Source organism: Schistocerca nitens, chromosome 1 (assembly GCF_023898315.1).
Source record: "Schistocerca nitens isolate TAMUIC-IGC-003100 chromosome 1, iqSchNite1.1, whole genome shotgun sequence".
Lineage (NCBI taxonomy): Eukaryota > Metazoa > Arthropoda > Insecta > Orthoptera > Acrididae > Schistocerca > Schistocerca nitens.
In genome coordinates this window covers 145,053,870-145,079,218 of record NC_064614.1, presented here as the reverse complement: position 1 = coordinate 145,079,218, position 25,349 = coordinate 145,053,870, and the positions used below count along the sequence as shown (strand labels likewise).

The 25,349-nt window shown below is 41.0% G+C and overlaps 1 long non-coding RNA gene across 1 annotated transcript; it reads left to right on the top strand.

Moving 5' to 3' along the window:
• The first annotated feature begins 8,692 nt into the window (after positions 1-8,692).
• Positions 8,693-19,297, top strand: LOC126234776 (uncharacterized). Its single transcript, XR_007544772.1, has 2 exons — positions 8,693-8,797; positions 19,200-19,297. It is a non-coding gene; the product is annotated as an uncharacterized LOC126234776 (long non-coding RNA).
• The last annotated feature ends 6,052 nt before the right edge of the window (positions 19,298-25,349 follow it).

The following is a 25,349-nucleotide window of genomic DNA, read 5'->3' as shown; positions in this document are numbered from 1 at the left end:
CGGTCCGGCACACAGTTTTAACCCGCCATGAAGTTTCATATCAGCGCACGCTCCGCTGCAGAGTGAAAATCTCATTCAGTGTTGATTTGATGACGGAAGCTTTTCTCTCTCAAGGAGAGAGATTCTTTGATGTCTTAGGATGTGTCAACTGACACTTTCCTTGTGTCAAGTTAGTTCACAAATTTCTTTTCTTCAAGATTCGACTGACAACTTCCTGGTTAGTTACGTGATGCACCCATCTTATCTTCAGCGTACTTCAGTAGCGCCACATTTCACAAACTTTTATTCGCTTCTTGTCGCAATCACTTATCTTCCACTTTTCACTTCCGTACAAGACAAGACTCCTACAGAAAAGACTTCCAAACACTTAAATTGATTTCGGTTACAACAAATTTCTGTTTTTCAGGATCCCCATTCTTCCTGGTGCCAATCGGAATTTTAAATTTCCTCTACTATGGCCACCGTCGGGTATTTTACTTTCCAAGTAGCAAAACTTATATACTACTTTTAGGCTCTCGTCTCTTAACATAATCCGGAAAGCAACCCCTCATTTAATTCGTCCACATTCTATTGACACTGACCCCTCATTTAATTCGTCTACATTCTATTGACACTGAGCCGACAATCTCTCTTCAAGACAATATCCATACCGTCCAATGAATCTTGCGTGTCCTTTGCCGTCTCTGAGAGAGTTACAGTGTTTTCAGCAAACCTTTTATTTATTCCCGCCGAACTGCAACTCCCTTTCGAAATTTCTCTGTGGTTCCCTTTACTGCTTGCTCAATTTACATATTGAAAAACATTAGGGAGAGGCTACAGCCATGTGTCATCCCATTTTCAATTACTGCTTCTTTTTCATGTCCACCGTCTCTTATACGTGCAGTCCGGTTGCGACGCAAGTTGTACCTAACCTTCATCTCCTTTTATTTTACGCCTTGTTGGTTGGTTTGGGGAGGGGACCAAACAGCGAGGTCATCGATCCCACTGCATTAGGGAAGGATGGGGAAAGATATCGGCCTTTACCCTTCAAAGGAATCATTCCGGCATTTGCCTGAAGCGATTTAGGGAAATCATGGAAAACCTAAATCAGAATGTCTGGACGAGGGTTTGAACCGTCGTCCTCCCAAATGCGATTCCAGTGTGCTAACCACTGCGCCATCTCGCTCGGTTTACCCCTGGTACCTTCAGAATTTGAAAGAGTGTACTCCATTACTCTTAGAGATGTCACTAAACCCGTCCAAAGATGTAAACAACCATCGTGAGCAGCGCCTATTAGACGGAAGGAGTGCGACAGCCCATCAGTTCCACTCATTCTACCAGGAAGGAGGTACACAGCTCGTGTTGTCTGTAGTTCAACCATGCCTACATGGTCAATACCGCAGTTCGATAGCTTTCGTATTGTTACTTTGTGCCAGGAAGGGCTCTCAACAAGGGAAGTGTCCAGGTGTCTCGGAGTGAGCCAATGCGATGCTGTTCGGACATGGAGGAGATACAGAGAGACAGGAACTGTTGATGACATGCCTCACTGAGGCCACCCAAGGGCTACTACTGCAGTGGATGACCGCTACCTATGGAATATGGCTCGGATGAACCCTGACAGCAACGCCACCATGTTGAATAATGCTTTTCGTGCAGCCACAGGACGTTGTGTTACGACTCAAACTGTGCGCTGTAGGCTGCATGATGCGCAACTTCACTCTCGACGTCCATGGCGAGCTCCATGGTTCAAATGGTTCTGAGCACTATGGGACTCAACTGCTGAGGTCATAAGTCCCCTAGATCTTAGAACTACTTAAACCTAACTAACCTAAGGACAACATAAACATCCATGCCCGAGGCAGGATTCGAACCTGCGACCGTAGCGGTCGCGCGGTGGCGAGCTCCATCTTTGCAACCAAGACACCATGCAGCGCGGTACAGATGGACCCAACAACATGCCAAATGGGCCACTCAGGATTGGCATGACGTTCTCTTCACCGATGAGCATCGCATATGCCTTCAACCAGACAATCGTCGGAGACGTGTTTGGAGGCAAGCCGGTCAGGCTGAGAGCCTTAGACACACTGTTCAGAGAGTGCAGCAAGGTGGAGGCTACCTGCTGTTTTGGGATGGCATTATGTAGGGCCGACGTCCGCCGCTGGTGATCACGGAAGGCTCCGTAACGGCTGTGCGATACGTTAATGCCATCCTCCGACTTGTAGTGTAAGCATATCGGCAGTATATTGGCGAGGCATTCGTCTTCATGGACAACAATTCGCGCCCTCATCGTGCACGTCTTGTAAATGACTTCCTTCAGGATAACAGCATCGCTCGAGTAGTGTGGCCATCATGTTCTTCAGACACGAACCCTATCGAACATGCCTGGGATAGATTGAAAAGGGCTGTTTATGGACGACGTGACCCACCAACCAACCTGAGGGATCTACGCCGAATCGCCGAATCGCCGTTGAGGAGTGGGACAATCTGGACCAACAGTGCCTTTATGAGTTTTTGGACAGTATGCCACGACGAAACCCTCTGAGGGATCTAAGCCAAATCGCCGTTGAGGAGTGGGACAATCTGGACCAACAGTGCCTTGGTGAACTTGTGGATAGTATGCCACTACGAATACAGGCATGCGTCAATGCAAGAGGACGTGCTACTGGGTGTTAGAGGACCAGTGTGTACAGCAGTCAGGACCACCACCTCTGAAGGGCTCGCTATGGTGGTACAACATGCAATGTGTGGTTTTCATGAACAATAAAAAGGGCGGAAATGATGTTTATGTTGACCTCTATTCCAATTTTCTGTACAGGTTGCGGAACTCTCGGAACCGAGGTGACGCAAAACTTTTTTTTTTTGATGTGTGTATATATTTTGGAAAGCGAAAGGAAGTAAAACTTAACATATTAACTAAGTACACTGTTTGATTTTTATAGAAATTCTCTGTTAATGTTGTAACATTTTTAAGTCATTATTCACATTGTTAAGCTAAGTATTGTTCAGACCTATGTTATATGTGAAGATCACGCGAAGTCTTACTTCATTCTAAAATGGTTGTCTTGGAATATCGTTGCACAGGAACATTTACTCTCCCCACCCCACTGTTTATCGTTACGCATTACTACATTTGGTATGCAACAGTTGGAAATTCTGTTTAGAAACAGAGATCTAGTTTAGCCGCTGCCTACTTGCTGTTTGCTGTTGTGCTTTCGAGAAATCTGCAACAACGCTGTCAAGACGCGAAGTAAGTGAAATTTTGATTAGGGCCAGATAATTGTTTTACTTCAGTTGCGCAATTAATAGAAAGACAAGTTGTATTCAGAACAGTAAGAGTGCTACAGAAGAATGCTGAAGATTAGATGGGTAGATCACATAACTAATGAGGAGGTATTGAATAGAATTGGGGAGAAGAGGAGTTTGTGGCGCAACTTGACTGGAAGAAGGGATCGGTTGTTAGGACATGTTCTGAGGCATCAAGGGATCAAAAATTTAGTACTGGAGGGCAGCGTGGAGGGTAAAAATGGTAGAGGGAGACCAAGAGATGAATACACTAAGCTGATCCAGAAGGATGTAGGCTGCAGTAGGTACTGGGAGATGAAGAAATTTGCACAGGATAGAGTGGCATGGAGAGCTGCATCAAACCAATCTCCGGACTGAAGACCACAACAACAACAACAACAAAAAGTTCAGTTCAAATCAGGTTCTGTTTAGTCAAAGGTTAGCACACGAGTAGAGGTTGGATAACAGCTTGTGAGTACATAGTTTTGGTAATATGTAGATTTTTATAGAGTGGAAAGTAAAGTTGGGCTACATTTCATACAGAAACAAATATGATGGGGAGGTTACACAGCGAATAATCTAGTAACGCTACGTAAATGTCTCTAGGTAAATTATTCGCGGAGTGTACGTTATTTCCGAAACTAAAGGTGATGTCTCTCTGTGGGAGAGGACGAAGGGGGCTATTGCAGTAAAAAAAGGATAGGAACTGGGATCCTCAAAAAAGGCAATTTTCTTCTGTAGCACGATTCCATAATTGTGAAACTGAAACAGGTAAGAGACGCCGAATGCCGGACATTTGCCACGCCGGACATTTGCCACACCGGACATTTGCCACACTTCCCCCTTCGCCAGGTATCTTCAGTAGCGATCCCTCAGGTAAGGGACGCCCTTCCTCGTACTACTTCTGCACGCTTTCAAACCGCCGTCTTCACATCTTACTCGATACAACCAGTACGTAAGGGACCTTCTTCTTCGACATCTTGGCCAAATACAGAGCTTCTTTTCCGAAATCGAAATATTTATAACTTTTGGGAAACGAAAGCTATACCGACGATTATGTCAGTATGTAATTAGTTCTGCCAAGTATAAATATATAGGGTGTTACAAAAAGATACGGCAAAACTTTCAGGAAACATTCCTCACACACTAAGAAAGAAAATATGTTATGTGAACATGTGTCCGGAAACGCTTACTTTCCATGTTAGAGCTCATTTTATTACTCCTCCTCAAATCACATTAATCATGGAATATAAATACACAGCAACAGAACGTACCAGCGTGGCTTCAAACACTTTGTTACAGGAAATGTTCAAAATGTCCTCCGTTAGCGAGGATACATGCATCCCCCCTCCATCGCATGGAATCCCTGATGAGCTGATGCAGCCCTGGAGAATGGCGTATTGTATCACAGCCGTCCACAATACGAGCACGAAGAGTCTCTACATTTGGTACCGGGGTTGCGTAGACAAGAGCTTTCAAATGCCCCCATAAATGAAAGTCAAGAGTATTGAGGTCAGGAGAGCGTGGAGGTCATGGAATTGGTCCGCCTCTACCAATCCATCGGTCATCGTTCTGTTGTTGAGAAGCTTACGAACACTTCGACTGAAATGTGCAGGAGCTCCATCGTGCATGAACCACATGTTGTGTCGTACTTGTAAAGGCAAATGTTCTAACAGCACAGGTAGAGTATCCGGTATGAAATCATGATAAAGTGCTCCATTCAGCGCAGGTGGAAGAACATGGGGCCCAATCAAGACATCACCAACAATGCCTGCCAAAACGTTCACAGAAAATCTGTGTTGATGACGTGATTACACAATTGCGTGCGGATTCTCGTCAGACCACACATGTTGATTGTGAAAATTTACAATTTGATCACGTTGGGATGAAGCCTCGCCCGTAAAGAGAACATTTGCACTGAAATGAGTATTGACACATTGTTGGATGAACCATTCGCAGAAGTGTACCCGTGGAGGCCAATCAGCTGTTGATAGTGCCTGCACACACTGTAAATGGTACGGAAACAGCTGGTTCTCCCGTAGCACTCTCCATACAGTGACGTGGTCAACATTACCTTGTACAGCAGCAACTTCTCTGACGCTGCCATTAGGGTTGTCGTCAACTGCACGAAGAATTGCCTCGTCCATTGCAGGTGTCTTCGTCGTTCTAGGTCATCCCCAGTCGCGAGTCATAGGCTGGAATGTTCCGTGCTCCCTAAGACGCCGATCAATTGCTTCGAACGTCTTCCTGTCGGGACACCTTCGTTTTGGAAATGTGCCTCGATACAAACGTACCGCGCCACGGCTATTGCCCCGTGCTAATCCATACATCAAATGGGCATCTGCCAACTCCGCATCTGTAAACATTGCACTGACTGCAAATCCACGTTCGTGATGAACACTAACCTGTTGATGCTACGTACTGATGTGCTTGATGCTTGCTAGTACTGTAGAGCAATGAGTCGCATGTCAACACAAGCACTGAAGTCAACATTACCTTCTTTCAATTGGGCCAACTGGCGGTGAATCGATGAAGTACAGTACATACAGACGAAACTAAAATGAGCTCTAACATGGAAATTAAGCGTTTCCGGACACATGTCCACATAACATCTTTTCTTTATTTGTGTGTGAGGAATCTTCCCTGAAAGTTTGGCCGTACCTGTTTTTAACACCCTGTAGATTCCTCTGTCTGTACGGTAGCTTCCTTTCACGCTTACTGATTGCGATAGAAACAGTCCATCGCCATGGGAGCAACAAGGAAGGAATGATGTAACGAGAATGCGAATGTACGCTAGGCATTTCTTTTTGCTCACTGCATTTGTGCCTACTTTAATTACTACAACTGCATGCCCAAAAGACAACAAGGAAAGAAGAAATGGGTATGTGAATGTTTGAAAAGAAGAACGACATACTCCATATTAATTTACTCTCTAAAATGCGATATCCCTTGCGGCGAAACATTAGTTAATAAAGTTTAGCGCGACAATGTTCAAAACATGACAGAAAATACGTTCACTAAATAGAGATAAGAGCATCTATGATTGACATGTCATCAAAAGTCGATGTACAATTTTAAAATGTTAGAAATAAGGAAATGAAGTAATACAGAATTCCTGTAACGTACGTTGTTGCTCTACATTGTTTAGCTCTGGTATTTACAGGGTTATAGAGAAAGCATCCTAGGTTTTGGAGGGAAAGCCGTAATTGTAATGATCTGCACTACAACAGAAACAAGAAGTAAAACTAGAGGAAAAATAATGTAATTTGTGTTCCAGCTCACAAGCGACATTGAAGCAGATAGTTCCTGTGACTTAGTATGGGCAGTATGGGCAGAGGTTATATTCGACAACCGGAATAAATTAATAACTGGCTCCTTTTACCGACCCTCGGTCTCAGATGAACAGTTCAAAGAAAACTTGAGCCTCATCACAAATAGGTACCCTACTCATACAATTATAGTTGGCAGTGACTTCAATCTACCTTCCGTATGTTGACAAAAATATATTTTCAGACCCTATTGTAGATAGAAAACAACTTTTTTAATTGTTCTAAATGCTTTTTTTTTAATTATTTTGAAGAATTAGTTCACGAGGCCATTCAGATTGTAAATAGTTACGAAAACACAGTTGACCTCTTAGCCACAAATAATACTGAGCATCACGACGGATACAGGGATTAGTGAACACAGAGTCGTTGCGAGGCTCAATTCCGTAACAAAGAAATTCACCAAAACTAAACGCGAAATATATCTACTTATAAAAGCAACTAAAAATTCGGTTGACGTTTTTCTAAGAGACAATCTCCAATTCTTCCAAACTATATAAGTGAAGACCATATGTGGCTTAAGTTGAAAGAAGTAGTATCAACAGCACTCGAGAGATTCGTACCAAATAAATTAATAAGAGGCGGAACTGATACCCCATGGTACACAAAACACGACAGAAACTGCTGCAGGAGCACCGAAAAAGGCAAGTATAATTTAAACGAACGCAAAATCTCCTAGATTGGCGAAGTTTTACTGAGGCTCGAAATTTGGTGCGGATTTCAATGCGAGATGCATTTAATAATTTCCACAACGAAACTCTCTCTAGAAACGTGGCGGAAAATCCAAAGAGATTCTGGTTCTATGTTAAGTAAACCAGCGGAAAGGCTCATCAGTAAGCGATGGGGAGGAGGAGGGGGGGAGGAGGGGGAGACAAGAGACCCAACCCTTCGGAGCAGGTAAAATTGCGGCAAATGTCCGGCGTGGCAAATGTCCGGACACCAGAGACGCCGCGCCAATTCCCTGTGACATCATCCTGCGGCGGTTTTCCGCCGGGAAAAATGTGCAAGGCCACCAGTGACGCAAAATGCACGTCGAAAGATGCGGACCGGTTGTGTGTTTACTCTGCGTTTGTCAACACTTCACCGGTAAGTTACTGACCCAAGTCCGGTTGCATTAAGTCTCTTTCAAGTAGCCAACAAGCTCGATTACTGCCTTCGCGCGTACCAGTGTACACGAGTGCCTGTCTGTATCCATATAGAGCTCGACTTAACGAGGAAATTATGGTGATACATTTATGTAACAAAATGAACCGAAGGCCTGCAACATTTCTCTGACGTTTTCACAAGAACAGCTGTCACCTTCGACGGTTTCTGAGAGAAGTACTCTGTAGAGTTCATTACTTCTCTACATCTACATCTACATCTACGTCTACATGGATACTCTGCAAATGACATTTAAGTGCCTGGCAGAGGGTTCATCGAACCACCTTCACAATTCTCCATTATTCCAATCTCGTATAGAGCGCGGGAAGAATGAACACCTATATCTTTCCGTACGAGCTCTGATTTCCCTTATTTTATCTTTGTGATCGTTCCTCCCTATGTAAGTCGGTGTCAACAAAATATTTTCGCATTCGGAGGAGAAAGTTGGTGATTGGAATTTCGTGAGAAGATTCCGTCGCAACGAAAAACGTCTTTCTTTTAATGATGTCCATCTCAAATCCTGTGACACTCTCTCCCACTGAAACACGTATGTATTCATTACCAGCGATGGCGAGGCATGACAGAATCTCTGACCAGAGAGTTATTTATCGTTGCTAGTCTGCGCTTGACCGCGCGCGAGTTCAGTAGTGTGTTGCGAGTGGGCAGAGAGAGTAGTCAGTTGGATTGTAGTAGCAGTCTGGTGCAGTTGCGAGTTGCACTCTGTCTGCAGTAGTAGTCAAAAAAATGGTTAAAATTGCCCTGAGCATTATGGGACTCAACATCTTAGGTCATAAGTCCCCTAGAACTTAGAACTACTTAAACCTAACTAACCTAAGGACATCACACACGCCCGAGGCAGGATTCGAACCTGCGACCGTAGCAGTCCCGCGGTTCCGGACTGCAGCGCCAGAACCGCTAGACCACCGCGGCCGGCGCAGTAGTAGTCAGTCGGCAGTAGTTGTAGCGAGTAGTCGGTGCTAGTCAGCGGGCGTCGGCATGCGTCGACGGCGTGCTGTTCTTCCGAATCTGGTCGGGATTGTGGTGGACGATGTGCATTATAGTAGAAGGTAAATGAAGCAGCATTGCGCTCAGCTAATAACATATGTTAATTGTAATTAATTTGTTCAAAAAATGATGCCCCAATAATAATTTTTCTATATAGTAACTTTTTTAAAGAAAAAGATTCTTTTCAATTTAAAGAATATTTCCTATGCATTTCCTCCAAGAATCAAAATTAAATATGGGCCAGCATTGCACGGAGCTGTGCCGAAAAATAAGAGCAGATATAGATGCAGTGTTACTGAGGTAAGAATTTATCAGATTTAATTATTTCACAGGGCCAAAGGTCAGCGTTGCTGCCCTTATAAAATTTATCAGGTTTAATGATTTGTGTTGAGATGTTACATACAGTTGATGGTTCATTATTTAATTAATATTATTGTGTGGGTTTATGATCAATTATTATTCTTTAATTTTGTGGGAAGTTTACATATGGGCCATTGTTATTCTTTAATTTTGCAAGGAAGTTACGCTTGGTTCATTTTTTTATTATTCAGTTTTGTGGGAAGACAACATTTGGCACCATTTCTGTAATCTTTGACTTTCAAATTTCTCGTGGGGAGGTTACACTTGGCGACATCCGGACCAGGATCGTATTTCTTTGTGAATCTTCTGATAAGTAGTCAGATATCTGCTCTTATTTACTTAATATAATTAGCATTTGGCGCAACGCTTTTACTAACTTTGTCACTTTCTTTCACAGATCATCGGCAATTCGTTGCTCTTTGTTGTATTTGTGTTTGTTGCATTTTGTATTGTCTTTGTTTCATTATTGAATAATTGTGATTTGTGTAAAATGCCGCGAAAGACTGTTAACAGTACATCGCGATGTATAATGAGTGAAATAGCCGACTTAAACAACTTGACCGATAGTAATTGTGACACGCAATGTAATGATGACAATCCTCCATTTAGTGACAATCAGTGTGTACCGACCACCAATGTTGATTTTGATCTTATTGATGAACAGATAAATTCAATTACGTCGTCTGTTAATTTAACGACAATTGATGACGCGGGGCGTTCTGTTGCAATGAGCGCTGCCCAGCTTAACACAACCGGTTTGCAAAATTCACGTAACGAACAGACGAATTTTTCTAATGAAAATGAACAGGATACTCAAAGTAGGACAGATTTATTTAATTCCGATTTAGTGACCAACAGTGCACATCCGATTAGCAAACCTTTTCAAGAATCACAGAATATCCAAATGGATACACAAAACGTGACAATTGCGGGTACACCATCAAACAGCACAGACAATAGAAATGCTAATTTTGGCTCGGATCAAATGATGGCATTATTGCAACAACTTCTTAAATCAAACATACAAATTAGTGAAGATAACAAACAATTTAAGGAAAATTTCAAACAACTAGATAACAATTCCAAACAACAGAGTGAAGATAACAAACAACTTAGGGAAAGCTTGAAACAACTTAATGAAAAACAAGACGACCTTAAAGAAGATTTTAAACAACTTAATGAAAAATTAGACAACAATTCCAGACAGTTAAATGAAAAATTAGACAACAATTCCAGACAGCTTAGTGAACAGATTAGAGCCGTTGCCGAGCAGTGTCATGATACTAAAGAACGATTACGTGAGGAAATTGAGGCTTGTTCTAGGAAAAGTAGTGAAGAAATTAGATCTGTTGCTCAAGAATTAAGGGATATGCAAACAGCTGCAACAGAAACACTTAGAGACGAAATTAGTGCAGTCGGTAAACAATGCTCTGAGAAGGCAACACAATTACGCGACGAGTTTAAATTGATGACAGCAGAACTTTCGCGCACACTGGATACAAAAATAGACGCGAAATTCGACCTACAGAACAGCCAAATTGACGAACGTTTTAATCAACACGTACAAAACAGTGATACGCGTTTCCGTAAATTTATACAGGAACAGAATAAAGTAAAACGACAAGTCATGGAAACAATCACCGCACAGAGACAGGAAGATAAACGTAAATTGTTTGCGAAAGCAAAAACATACGTAGACAACAATATTGCTACAGTGTCCGACGAAATTAATACCATCAAACAACTGAACACAGAATTACGTGATGAAATTTTCGATCTTAAATCGAAAACAGACACACACACAGCAGACTTTCAGACAGTGACAGACAGACTCGAACAATTAGAACTAACACAGGATTCCGATGTCATTAAAGCTGACGTTAAAAAATTGAATGAAACCACACGTAAATTACAAAAACAAATTAATACTTCAGATAATAAAAACGATGATCAGGTAAAAATACTGACTGAAAAATATGATGAATTGGCCAGTCGTATTGACGTTATTGAAAGTAATAATGACAGCAAATCAGACGATACGGCGCCGGTTTTGTTTAACCAAACACCTGAATTCCAAAATTTACAGCAGATGATCAGTGAGATAGATACGTAGAAAATTGTCAAGTTTACAGCAAGAAGTAACAGAGATGAAAAATGTTTCAGTGTTTAACACATCACAGCAGACGCCACTTTGCGAACATTTGTCAGATTCACGCAGCGTGTATAATTTGGGTAATTTACAGAGAGTACATGAGTTAGATTCCGAACAGTCCCAGTCAAATAGATTTTCATTCAATCCTGAACCGGTTCCGACATACAGAGACGATAATTTTGACTACAAACATTTTCTATCAGTGAGAAAATTTAAAGTATTTAAAAATGACAGAGCACAGGTACACGCTTTGAACTGGATACAATTTGCGATTGTATTTTCAACAGCATTGCCTGTAATGCAGAAACTAGAATTAGCAAGGATACAACAATTTGTTTTTGAATTTTCACCGGCATTGCCTGTAACGCAAAAGCTAAAATTTATTTGTAGCGCGTAATTGACCTCAGGGGATTCATTACGCTTTAATGAGTATGTGCCGTAGCGTGCACAGGGCCCCGAGCCGTAGTAGTGCTGTTTCATCTTTAGTTTTCTGCACTGCTGCCTTCTCTTCTACTATCCTTTATATCTATTAAAACAGCTCTTCAACTATCGATCTATCTAGAATTAAGAATGACTAAAGAAAACCCGATAAGACAGCTTTTACCGAAAGTGACAATTTTCATTAGGCACTCCAGAACTACTAGCGTAATTCTAATAACAGATAAAATTGTAATCGTCACTAATTGTAAAATTAACAGCAACACGAACCACATTTTGGTAACAATAGAGATTTTTCACCGCAATAGCATCAAAATCAACCGGTTAGCATACATAACCAACAATGTAGTATACAAGGTCAACCAAGCGTTAATGTTTCGCCGCGTGCACGTATAGTCTCAGCCCCAACAAATAGTAAACTAGTACATACAGAAAACACACTACTTCAATTCCTATCGCAATGCGCCGTATAGAAATGACTATCACGACAGACGTAAAAACAATGAGCACAATTTTCAGCGTACATTTAATAACAGTCGATCTCGTCAGCAGCAAGAACATCAGCAACAACATATTATCGCCGGCTGCGGTGGTCTCGCGGTTCTAGGCGCGCAGTCCGGAACCGTGCGACTGCTACGGTCGCAGGTTCGAATCCTCCCTCGGGCATGGATGTGTGTGATGTCCTTAGGTTAGTTAGGTTTAAGTAGTTCTAAGTTCTAGGGGACTAATGACCACAGCAGTTGAGTCCCATAGTGCTCAGAGCCAAGCCAACATATTATCATGAATGAACCAGACAGTAGGTATCATCCAGAGCGTAATACGTCAGGAAGAAACATAGAACAGTTCAAATAGTCGAAATGCCACAGCATCCTCCCGAAAATAATAACACGTCAGAAAGAATTTGACTAGATACAGTACAGGTTGCATATTCCAGTAACGCAAGCAATAATTTCGACACGCAGAATCTTGTTCACGAGAATGTTATTTGAAACATGCTTTGCTGAATGCACCACTTTTATCACACCCAGATCTTACCAGAAATTTTTCCATTGCCACAGACAGTTCTAACACCGCTTTAGGCGTACATATTTTCCAGGAAATTGAAGAAGATGGTTGTACAGTAATTAAAAACATCGCTTTTGCAAGTCGCATTCTGTCACCTGCTGAACGAAATTATTCTGTTACAGAACTGGAAACATTAAGTGTTGTTTGGGGATTTGCGAGATTTCGACATTTTCTTTATGGAAGACATACCGCCGTTTACACAGACCATAGAGCTATACAATTTTTACTTTCCCCTAAATTTACTCATGACGGATTAAGCAGATGGAAACTTTATTTGCAGGAATTTAATTTTACAATTGTTCACATTCCCGGCACACAAAATGTTGTAGCAGACGCACTATCTCGTTCTCTCGGCAACAATCAGCAAGACATCACAACCAACTTCTGCAAAGCAAATTTCAGCGTCATGTACATTCAACAAGTTGCATTTGAAAATTTCATTTCGTCGTCATTACAGGACATAGCACAAGAGCAAAGTAAAGACAACGTATGGAAAGAGATTAACCCTTTAGTGACCAAATTTCTTCAGGAAGTTGTAGACTTTTTATGTACACTTTATTGGGCTAAGAAACCGTTCATACAATCATAGTTTAAATCTTGAAAGTGAGAGTTTAGCCTACGAGTATAAAAAAATTAGTGGGAACTATTGTTCCCACCGAACTCTGGAGTAACTTCACTTGCCAATTTAAAAAAAATGTATTTCCTTTATTTTTTAGTACAAAAACATGTTAAACATTACATTTATATTTGTATTAGTTCATACTGTCCTTTGCGTTCACTAAGGTGATGTACTATGGAACTTCGAGAAGCATGGTGCTACATACAAAGGTACACGACAGTTGCTACACATTATTTTTGTTCTCGTTTCTTTGTTCTTAATGCTACATTGGCGGCATCTTTTGTTTGTTGTACCTTTTGTAGGGAAATGAGTTCCAACTTTCCCCAGACAAACTTCATCTGGTACTCCAGACACACCTCTTTTTGGTGTTTGAAAATGAACAGGCCTTCCTCTTCTCTTACGACGTGAGAAGTCAGAGATAAGCTGCCTTGCCAAGTGCAATCTAAATGTTAGCTGGTCTGCTTCTGTCTTCTGTAGCTTCCACATGATGTAGGAATTGACAACTGCCAAATCCACAAGAAAGATAAACCGTTTGTGCCACCACTTCCATAAATGACGGCCTACAGCATACCGTTCACGCAGCTGATCAAATCTATCCACTCCTCCCTTTATTTTATTATACTCTGCCACAACCAATGGGCAGAATACTTCACTTCTGCTTCCACTAACTTACCTTGTAATATTTATGTAATTTTAAGTCAAATCCATCAAATATACACGAATACTATCTCCCTCTAAAATATAAAAGTAGATAAATACAACACAAGTCACTTCACACGCTAAAGGAAAGCACACCATCCAAAAAACACTGCAGCGGTCGAAACAGTGGCTTGTTTTCACATGGGAACTGCGCTTCTGCATTGATTAACTCACAAGGTAGAAATACAACAGCTTTCGCCTTACCGTTGACAATCTACACATAGTTAGCACACTCTAACAAAGATGGTAGCACAAGTGAAAAGTGGGAACATGGATTACCACTGAACTTGCAGCAAAAACAAATAAGTGGGAACTATAGTTCCCACTGGTCACTAAAGGGTTAAACACCTTTGGCAAGATAGGAATAATGTTACCATTAGAAACCATTACACTGTACGCAATAATATTCTGTTTCGCCGCTCTCATCCTGACAACAACAATTGGTTATTATGCATTCCTGACGAGCTTGTTAACAAATTAATCTGGTATACTCATTTAAGTTACGCACATTACGGAGCCAGAAAATGTTTTCTTATACTGAGACAGAATTGTTATTTTGCCAACATGGAGAAACGTATACGACGAGTTTTAGCGTCATGTAAAATCTACCAGAAAGCTAAGTCAGATACAACTTCACATATTCCTCCGTTATATCCCATTTTACCTGTTAAATTAAGACATATGGCCGCTGTGGACATTTTTGGTCCGATTCCCAGAACTAATAGAGGTTTCTGCTACATCTTTGTCGCTGTTGAACTCACTTCAAAATTTGTTACCTTCACTCCGTTACGCAAAGCTACTGCTAAAACTGTTTCGAAAGCATTTGTAAAACATTTTCTATTTCATGTAGGGCATGTGTTGAAAGTAATTTCTGACAATGGATTACAGTTTCGATCTGCTATATGGACACGTATGTTACGAGCTAGAAACATTTCTCCGATCTATATATCCAGGTACCATGCTACTTCGAACCCTTGTGAACGATTAATGAAAGAAATTGGTAAACTGTGTAGAATATACTGCCATAAAAGACATATTGATTGGGACACACACATACACTCATTCCAGGATGTAATTAATTCCATACCAAATGAATCCACTATGCTATCTCCGTCTGTTATACTGAAAAATGTTGAACCACGTAACAAAATTAAAGAATTAGTAAACTTTCCTACATCTCGTCGACTACGACACAATGAAATAATTGACATTGCGCTGAACAACATCAAACGTGCCGCAGAGCGCCGGAGAAGACAACAAAAACAGGTTTGTATACGCCGTGACTTTCACGTTGGACAGAAGATATTAGTACGTACACACTATTTATCCAGCAAAATAAAAGGTAGGTGCAGTAAATTTGAACTTCTATACGCAGGTCCATATCGGATTCGCAGCATTCCTCACCCCAATGTTGTACACGTCGAAACTTTGAGAACCAGAAAATCCAAAGGAAACACCACATATCGAATATTAAACCTTTTATTGAATGAAGATACTTTATGATTTCACATGCTGTAATGCCATTTCCTAATTTTTATGACCACTTATGCAATTATATTCACATGAATACTTACTGATGATTGTCGTATTTTCTTGGCAAGTGCCCGGCAAGGTAAGGTTAGCAGGTCGCTTTTCTTGTCGTTACTCATCAGACCGTGCATATTTTTCCAGATGAATTTACACATTTTATGACCAATTATGCAATTATATTTATATGACTACTTACTAATGATTGTCGTATTTTTCTTGGCAAGTGCCCGGCAAGGTAAGGTTAGCAGGTCGCTCTTCTTGTCGTTACACATCAGACCGTGCATATTTTTCCAGATAAACTTACGTATCTTATGAATAATTATGCAATTTTGACTAGTGACATATTAATTTTATTAAATTGTCTCTCCATTAAAGTCTTTAATTCTCGCCTCTATTAACTACACAACCTACAAGCTGGACACAAAGAAAGTAACATTTATTGTCATCATTTTTTATGTATGTACGATTGTTTTCATGTTTTGTTTGTATGCACTATGAAATAGTTAAGATATAACACACACCAGTTGACTTTGACATTTTTGCCTTATGATATCTCAACATCGTGACTACTTTACTTTTTTTTTTGCTGTTGCATTGTGATATTCTGTGTACGTTTTTGCCTCTGAACACTATCTATATTTTTGACATATTACGTTTTCTGTCATGGTATGCTGTATGCTCAATTATGTTACTATAAACCAGTTTTTATTTAATGGGTATATGATTTAAATGCAAGACATTGATCTTTGTTCATCATTTTCAGAAAGAAATAACGTGTAAAGGAAATAAATTAAACAGAAATGGAATTTCACCTAAGGAATAAGCGAAAGAAGATGCAAAAACCTTATGAGGAAGAGTACACGGATCAGGATTAACAAGCATTAACAAGAATATACTATACACATCGTAGAATAGCAGTCTTAACTAATTTTTTCTTTCAGAATACGAAGCGATTGATGCAGGCTGTCAGACAGAACTTCACATCTTAGTTTTAGTGATGAAATATGATAGAAATAAGGAATAATTGTATAATGAATAATGAAGTAACTTTTTTGCAGAAGATAATGAATGATGATGAATAATGATGAAGAATATGCTACTATGAATAATGAAGTTTTTCTTTACAGGTGATGATAATAATGGAGTTATGACAATATGGATAATGAAGTGATGGATAATGAAGTTTTTTTCTTTACAGATGAGGATGATGTTGAAGTTTATGTATTTATGCTATGTAGTTATTTAAGTATTTGTTGCAGTTCCTTTTGACAGTATGTGTTATTTTGCATAGTAGGATGACTGAAGGTTTTGGAAAGGACAGCTAGGGAACACATTTTTTATACACATTTCACTACCTGTTAATTCGAAGTTCACTACTTTTCAGCATAAAATGCGTTTCTTCTTTCAGTTTAATAATCCATTTTTGTATATTTTGCAGGACAAATTATTTATGAAATTAATGTGCTATAAGCAGTTGTTCATTAAACCCATGTCATTTATGAATGTGATTACATATACTCTACTTGTTTCATAATCTTGCTACAGCTGACTCAAGACGAATGACGTTACACATCTTCATTTGCAGCAATAATTTAAAAGCAAATATTTTCATTCCCCAGTAATTACGTAACGCAATGCATTGCTAGCAAAAAAAATGAATGGCAATGATTACTTTAATTAGATTAATTATGTGCATTATTCTGTAATACTATGATGACTTCTGATGATTTGCAATTAGACAATGAGTGCCTATGTTCTCTGTAAAAACAATTCATGAATATTATTATGTAAACATTATTCTGTAATACTATGATGACTTCTGATAGTCTGTAATTAGGCAATGAGTGCTAATGTTCTCTGTAAATGACTTCCGATGGTTTGCAATTGGGCAATGAGTGCCAATGTTCTCTGTAAAAACAATTTATGAATATTATTATGTAAACATTATTCTGTAATACTATGATGACTTCTGATGGTTTGTAACTAAGAAATGAGTGCCAATGTTCTCTGTAAAAAACAATTTATGAATATTATTATGTATACATTATTCTGTAATACTATGATGACTTCTGATGGTTTTGCAATTAGGCAATGAGTGCCAATGTTCTCTGTAAAAACAATTCATGAATATTATTGTGTAAACATTATTCTGTAATACTATGATGACTTCTGATGGTTTGTAATTAGACAATGAGTGCCAATGTTCTCTGTAAAAGCAATTCATGATTATTATTATGTAAACATTATTCTGTAATACTATGATGACTTCTGATGGTTCGTAATTAGACAATGAGTGCCAATGTTCTCTGTAAATGACTTCTGATGGTTTACAATTAGGCAATGAGTGCCAATGTTCTCTGTAAAGTTACTCATGAACATTATTCTGTAATACTACATACATGGTACAGAAATGTTCAATAACTGGGCAATGAGTGCCACCCATTACTATTGTAATTCTCAATGAAGACTAGTATGTGACTTAATGTCCTTCACCTTCTAACCTAATTACCTGGAATTACTGCAATATCCGTTTGTCCTGTATATCCTCATGATCATGGAGCACTATATTTGGTTTTTGCACTAATTCTACGTTGTTGTAACAGACAAGGATGTGGTGTTGACACGACATGCTGTCCACCACCATGAGCGATGAAGATGCTATTATGGTCCCACTGTTTGGTATACCTAATGTACTACCAAAAGGATAACATGGAATATTACTACGGCATTTCAGTGTCTTGGCTACGCTGATTAATACTTCTGGGAAAAGAACTTTAGATTGCCTCACTTGGTGTTGTGCTTCTGTAGAAAGATATGGACTTTCACTGCAGCTGCGTGCAACCTAAAGTGCTACAACCATGACGCAATCCTTCCCTTTCCTATCCTAATTCTTGTGACATAGTGAAAAAAATCATTTTGTTATCATGATTTGTATTTATGGCCTATACATTTTTGTGATTTGCAAATATGTTCTGAACTACAGTGCATGTGCACTTTTTCATTTTGTTAACATGATTTCTACTTATTGCATATACATTTTTTGTGATTTGCTGGTATGTTCTGTACTCATTGTATATATATTTTGTCATTACCTGATATGTTCTGTACTCAGTGCATGTGCACTATATTTACTTCATGTTCTACACCTGTATATCTGTATATTCTGTGATTGTGAAGTTAGTTAGTTAAGAAAAAAATTTGTTGCTCATGGCAAGTCCAAATGACTCACCATCGCTGTCAAATTTTTGCCCCCCCCCCCCCCCCCCCCCAGTGGAGGGTTATGAAACACGTATGTATTTATTACCAGCGATGGCGAGGCATGACAGAATCTCTGAGCAGAGAGTTATTTATCGTTGCTAGTCTGCGCTTGACCGCGCGAGAGTTCAGTAGTGTGTTGCGAGTGGGCAGAGAGAGTAGTCAGTTGGATAGTAGTAGCAGTCTGGTGCAGTTGCGAGTTGCACTCTGTCTGCAGTAGTAGTCAGTCGGCAGTAGTTGTAGCGAGTAGTCGGTGCTAGGCAGCGGGCGTCGGCATGAGTCGACGGCGTGCTGTTCTTCCGAATCTGGTCGGGATTGTGGTGGACGATGTGTATTATAGTAGAAGGTAAATGAAGCAGCATTGCGCTCAGCTAATAACGTATGTTAATTGTAATTAATTTGTTCAAAAAATGATGCCCCAATAATAATTTTTCTATATAGTAACTTTTTTGAAGAAAAAGATTCATTTCAATTTAAAGAATATTTCCTATGCATTTCCTCCAAGAATCAAAATTAAATATGGGCCAGCATTGCACGGAGCTGTACCGAAAAATAAGAGCAGATATAGATGCAGTGTTACTGAGGTAAGAATTTATCAGATTTAATTATTTCACAGGGCCGAAGGTCAGCGTTGCTGCCCTTATAAAATTTATCAGGTTTAATGATTTGTGTTGAGATGTTACATACAGTTGATGGTTCATTATTTAATTAATATTATTGTGTGGGTTTATGATCAATTATTATTCTTTAATTTTGTGGGAAGTTTACATTTGGGCCATTGTTATTCTTTAATTTTGCAAGGAGGTTACGCTTGGTTCATTTTTTTATTATTCAGTTTTGTGGGATGACAACATCTGGCACATTTCACTTAACATTGACTTTCATATTTTCGTGGGGAGGTTACACCATATTTCGCGATATTACAAAACGTGCTGCCTTTCTTTGAACTTTTTCGATGTACTCAGTCAGTCCTATCTGGTAAGGACCCCACACCGCGCAACAGTATTCTAAAAGAGGACGGACAAGCGTAGTGTAGGCAGTCTCCTTAGTAGGTCATCCTTCACATTATGGTGATGGTCCATCACAGGAAGTTGTCGACGATCGCGATGCTGTTGCCGCAGCGGTCCTTCTCGTTCGGTGTCCAGAGACGCGCTGGAAACAAGTCAGTAGGTGACGATCACTCCTGCTTCTAAAAATCGCAGATACTGCCACTAGGACGCATCTTCAAAGTGGTGTAAAGAAAATGGTTGAAAAAAGGAGTAAGGTTGACGTTCCGTTAACGACGCGACTGTTAGAGACGGAACACAAGCTCACATCGGACTGGGATGCTAGATGGAAATCGACAGTGTCCCCCTCAAAGAATCATGCCGGAATTGCTGTTTAAAGAATTAGGAAAACCACGGAAACCCCAAATCAGAATGGTTGGACGGAGATTTTGTCTTTACTCCTGTAAAATGCAAGTGCACTACGTCAACCACTTTACAGTCTAGAACAGTCAAATAATAGAGTGAAATTTATGAACATGATGATGACATTTCGCTCACTGCGCAAAATGAAGATCTAAGTTATTTTAACTCAACCCCCCCTCCCCCCTCCCATCGTCTTTGAGAAAACCACACTAAAGTTCACGATTGGCAATCGGCTCACAATTGACAGAATCGATAGAGCGTTTTTCGTAATCATGTGGCGGGTCCACAAATGTACACTGAAGAGCCAAAGAAACTGGTACACCTGTCTAATATCGCGTATGCCCCCCGCGAGCACGCACAAGTGCCGCAGCACGACGTGACATGGACTCGATTAATGTCTGAAGCAGTGCTAGAGGGAACTGACACCATGAATCCTGCAGGGTTGTCCATAAGTCCGTAAGAGTACAGGGGGCGAAGATCTCTTCTGAACAGCACGTTGCAAGAAATCCCAGACATGCTCAATAATGTTCATGTCTAGGGAGTTTGGTGGCCAGTTGATGTGTTTAAACTCATAACAGTGTTCCTGGAGTCACTCTGTAGCACTTCTGGACGTGTTGGGTGTCGCAGTGTCCTGCTGGAATTGCCCAAGTCCGACGGAATGCACAATGGACATGAATGGATGCAGGTGATCAGACAGGATACTTACGTACGTGTCACATGTCAGAATCGTATCTTGACTATCAGGGGTCCTATATCACTCCAACTGCACACGCTCCACACCATTACACAGCCTCCACCAGATTGAACAGTCCCCTGCTGACATGCAGGATCCATACATTCATGAGGTTGTCTCCATACCCGTACACGTCCATCCGCTCGATACAATTTGAAACGAGACTCGTCCAATCACGCAACATGTTCCCAGTCATCAACAGTCAAATGTCGGTGTTCACGGGCCCAGGTGAGGCGTAGAGCTTTGTGTCATGCAGTCATCAATGGTACACGAGCGGGCCTTCAGCTCCGAAAGCCCATATCCATGATGTTTCGTTGAATTTTTTGCACGCTGACACTTGTAGGTGGCCCAGCACTGACATCTGCGTCAATTTGCGGAAAGGTTGCGCTTCTGTCACTCTGAACGATTCTCTTCAGTCGTCGTTGGTCCCATTCTTGAAGGATCTTTTTCCGGCCGCAGCAATGTCGGAGATATGGTGTTTTACCGGATTCCTGATATTCACGGTACACTCGTGAAATGGTCGTACGGAGAAATCCCCACTTCATCGCTACCTCGGAGATGTGTCCCATAGCTCGTGCGCCGACTATAACAGCTTGTTCAAACCCACTTAAATCTTGATAACCTGCCAATGTAGCAGTAACCGATCTAAGAATTGCGCCAGACACTTGTTATCTTATATAGGCATTGTCGACCGCATCGCCGTATTCTGCCTATTTACATATCACTGTATTTGAATACGCATGTCTATACCAGTTTCTTTGGCGCTTCAGTGTATATTTCCCTAGAAATCAAGGAAAGAAATTTTACGACAACCGCTTCTGTGACCTTAAGATAAGAGTCATTCAGCGTAAGTGCCACTGACCTAGCGATCAAGGGACTGCACGCTGTTAACGAAGGTACGATCATACGGATTAGGTTTCCATATGTGCGAGTGGCTCGAAGACTTCTTAAGTAACAAAACCCAGGACGTTGTCCTCGACGGCGAGTCTTCATCAGAGACGAAGGTATCTCAGGGGTGCTCCAGGGAAGTGTGGCAGGAGTCCTGCTAGTAAACATAGATGATTTGACGCACAGGGTGAACAGCAATCTGCGACTGTTTGCTTGATGTACAGGAAGCTGTGATCGTTGAGTGACTGTAGGTGGACACAAGGTGACTTACACAAAATTTGTAGTTGCTGTGATGGTGGTAGCTTGCTCTACATGTAGAAAAATGTGAGTTAATGCAGATCCCCTAATGTTCGAACACAGTATTAGAAGTGTAGTACTTGACACAGTCAGGACGGTTAAATATCTAGGCGTTACGTTGGAAAACTTATACCAAACGAACATTTAAGGATTATAGTGGGGGAGACGAATTGTCGACTTCGGTTTACTGGAAGAGTTTCAGGAAAGTATGGTTCATCTGCAAAAGAGACTGCATATAGAACGCTAGTGCGATCAATTCTTGAGAATTGTTCGAGTGTTTGGGATACTTCCAGGTCAGATTAAAGGAAGGCATCGAAGCATTTCAGAGGCAGGCTGCTAGATTTGTGAACGGCAGGTTCGAACAACACGCAAGTATTATGGACACGCATCGGCAACTCAGATGGGAATCTCTCGAGGAAAAACGCTACTGAGAAAATTTAGAGAACCGGCATTTGAAGCTGACTGCAAAACGATCTCATTGCCGCCAACGTACATTTCGCAAGAGCACCACGAACATAACAGAAATAAAGGTTCGTTCGGAGGCATGTAGATAGTCGTTTTGCCCTCGCTCATTTGCGACTGAAACAGGAAGGGTAATAACTAGTACTGGTACAACGAACCCTCCGCCACGCACCTTACGGTGGATTGGGTAGTTAGAATGTAAATGTAGATGTAGAAGGGTTCTCGCCAGGGAGCAGATTTCCACGTCGATTGTACAATTTTTTTTTGTCATTTGCACTGTTTTCCGTTTCGAAACTGGTAGTAACAGGAGGATTTATAAGGGAGTAAAATGAAATTGGCAAAGGTCCCGAGATCGAGTCTCGGTCCGGCACACAGTTTTAATCTGTCAGGAAGTTTCATTTAAAAAGGCAGTAAATTAATAAGGAATAACAGCAAGATAGGCAAAAAAAATTCACAAACGTCTGGCGTTAGTAGAGGATCAAGAATTGATCCTCTTTAGAATGGCTCCTTCACTCATTCTGTTACGCTTCCACAGTTCCCTTCGAACAAACAGCTGGAGCGTACTCGTCATGTAAACATTCGAAGCAAATACTGTAGCAGCACCAAAAACATCTAACGAATGCAGTCTTCGCGCAACTACATGGTTCCTTTCAAAGATTCGGCAGAAAACAGATTTTGTTTGCATTTAAAAATATTTCTTGTTCGAGAATTAATTTTGATGCATTCCAAGCATACGATAATATTGCCTGAAAACTCGATGCTGAAAGTTGATCATGAACTGTACTGTGAATCGTTATTGCATCAGTGCGATTGTGTAATTCCCGTTGGACGCCCAGAAGCAGACTGCAATTCTGAAGCCTCGAAATTACTTTTTAAACTTGGCTATAGAAATAAACATCACGTGGCTGTCACACAGGCGTGGAGTTTGGTGGTATTAGTTCTATCGTGCAAGTTGGTTGATCCTACCCATCTATAAACATTCGATATACATGACACTACTAGTTTCAGTTTAATAAGTCACAGCTGCAAAATACTAACGCGAATTCTTTACAGACGAATGGAAAAACTGGTAGAAGCCGACCTCGGCGAAGATCAGTTTGGATTCCGCAGAAATGTTGGAACACGTGAGGCAATACTGACCCTACAACTTATCTTAGAAGCTAGATTAAGGAAAGGCAAACCTACGTTTCTAGCATTTGTAGACTTAGAGAAAGCTTTTACCAATGTTGACTGGAATATTCTCTTTCAAATTCTGAAGGTGGCAGGGGTAAAATATAGGGAGCGAAAGGCTATTTACAATTTGTACAGAAACCAGAGGGCAGTTATAAGAGTCGAGGGGCATCAAAGGGAAGCAGTGGTTGGGAAGGGTGTGAGACAGGGTTGTAGCCTGTCCCCGATGTTATTCAATCTGTATATTGAGCAAGCAGTAAAGGAGACAAAAGAAAAATTCGGAGTAGGTATTAAGGTCCATGGAGAAGAAATAAAAACGTTGAGGTTCGCCGATGACATTGTAATTCTGTCAGAGACAGTGAGAGGTGGCATGAGCCCCCTCTCATATTTCTATCTTACGATTCTCCTCTCTAGTTGCATGCGGTGGAAGGTTTGCTTTTCCTTAACACGCGGACTTCCCACGCAGCGTCTCTCGTCACCCGGGTGGTCCGGTGACAGGCGGGCTCTGTGGAACTGGAGAGAGTTAAGCCGACGTGTGTGAGGCAGTCGAGTGAATGCTTTGCAGACGCCGACATTGTCAAGAGACACGCCCGCTGGGGTGTGAAGTAGCGGCTGGGCTAGAGGTTCCGTTACTTCGGAGAAACTTTGCGAAAACACTTTCTGGCGGGCTACCAGCGAGGCGTGGGAATGACTTGTGTACCCACGCAGTTGTGGCGGGAAAATTCCCGCACTTTCTGCAAAATCAGCGCAGAAATTGGCGCCAAGAATCTCCATTGGTGGAATGGTAGTGCTCCGGCAATGGAGTGGAATTTCCGCCGGTTTTCGAGTTGCTGATTGGAACGTTTAACCACGGCCACTGTCGTGGGGGCGGGAATGTTGTGTGTTCGGCCTGTATGGGTGCTTGAAGTAGTCGGCGGTCGCCTTTCGGTCGAGGACGTCGAAGCAACCAGCCCTCGCCTGCGGTACGCCAGATCGTGTTCTAGCAGTTAATAAGGCAGTTTTGGTAATGTATGTCCGCAGCACCGGCAGATAGGGATTTTCCTAGGTGATAATCAGAGCTCAGCAGAGCGCGCCTGTTCGTCTTTTTCTAACTCTGTTCTGTCTTGAGTAGCAGCAATTACTGTTGGGTTAGCTGTGTGTCTCTCTTGAGATTTGAGTGGCAAGGAATTGGCTCCACATACCACTACGTCTTAAACCTCACGATCTAAGTTAGGGACAACTTCACCTTTATAGTGTTTGTATGAAGCTCCAATTTTAGCCAATTTGATGTTTTATAAATATTTCCTGTATTTCTTTTACTATTCTGTGTTTAATCTTAATAAATCATATTGTTATTTTGGACAGAACTTTCATTCTGTTAATCGATAGAGCAACCCTATCATTCCTCACTATGCTAATGAAACCTTGGTTTATTTAACTTATTTATCAAATTAAATTATTGCAGGTGCCAAACTCTCTTCTACTCCACTAGCAGGGTTGATTAGAGTCAGTTCGCGTATTTCTTTTATCCTTGTGCCACAGCAAAAGTCGGAGTTAG